A 1388-nucleotide genomic window follows, 5' to 3' on the forward strand; every position below is an offset into this window, starting at 1 on the left:
CGACACAAGTGTACGCAAGTTGTTACCAACAAATGCCTAAGCATTTTGAAAATTAGCATCTGTTACTTGTAAAGTGCTAACACACACACACACACACACATATATATATATATATATATATATATATATATATATATATATATCGGTGCTATATTTTCTGACACGTGGCATAACGATAAAATATTAAGTAAAATACAGTTCTAACTGAAACTCTACTGGAAGTTGAAGGTATGATATTTATTGCGGGCGATACTAAGAATATAATTCCGAGTTAAACTATCTGCCCAGTCATGAGTGACGGAACGAGAGCAAGTTACCTGTCGATTAAATCCAGGGTTCCGTTTGAAATTCTTGAGTTCGACAGCAAGTTTCCAGATTTCAACAGAACTTTTCTCTGAGTTTGACAAGATAAACTCAGAGAAGGTCGAAAACTACATCGGCTGAAACGTTTTGTGAATAACATTTAAGATTAGAATAATAGTCTGTATAATACAAATAATACAAAATTATTCATCCTTATCTAAAAATGAAGAAGCAAGAAATCCTGCAGTCACGTCATCCAATTTGTGATATGTCTGTTAATAACAACTACGTATTCTGTACGGTTGTACACGTTTTCAACAATGTTTACGATTTGGCTATCAACTTTTCATATAGTCTTTTTCCAAACCGTCTCACCAGCACTTTGAATTCTATGAAGTGATTTCAAGTTAAGGATCTTATCATTTGTTTTTATAATAGACAAAATTCTCGACAGCATCTAAATTGTGGTACGCCATTTTAATTTCATGACTTCAGCAATACTTCGTGAAAATGGAGAAACAAAACTTACCCTTATGTTATCAGTTGAAGGTATGCAATCATGCGACATACTTATGCTCTTAATGATATTATATTTGTTGCTATTGATAGTATTTTTGCAATAAAACTTAACTGTACACTTGTAAACAACATCACTGTGCATACACGTATTAGCTGGTGGGCATTAACTCTTATTTCTAAAGTTACAACTATTAGATATACGTATTTTGTTGGAATCCAATTCTATTTCGGATTTCTTATCGTTTTATGTTATTTAGATGTAATTATATTTTTGTTTATGTTTGAGATAGTTGATTAGGAAATTGCATAATATATTTTTATATTTTTATTTAAAACATTTCTCAATTGTTGAACCAAATCATATTTTTTCTCATATGTTTCTTAATTTATTTACTAAGTGATTGTTATTCTATTTTGTAAGGAAATTTAGAGCTTATATTAAATACGGATATTTGCTCATTTGTGACATTTTAGTTTATGTTTATACATTTTATTATTCATGCTAATATTATAATCTAAAATATTAATTATTCATGTTAATATTATAATATAAAATATTAATTATT

Source organism: Euprymna scolopes, chromosome 1, assembly GCF_053919585.1.
Source record: "Euprymna scolopes isolate OS-2025 chromosome 1, ASM5391958v1, whole genome shotgun sequence".
Taxonomy (NCBI): Eukaryota; Metazoa; Mollusca; class Cephalopoda; order Sepiida; family Sepiolidae; genus Euprymna; species Euprymna scolopes.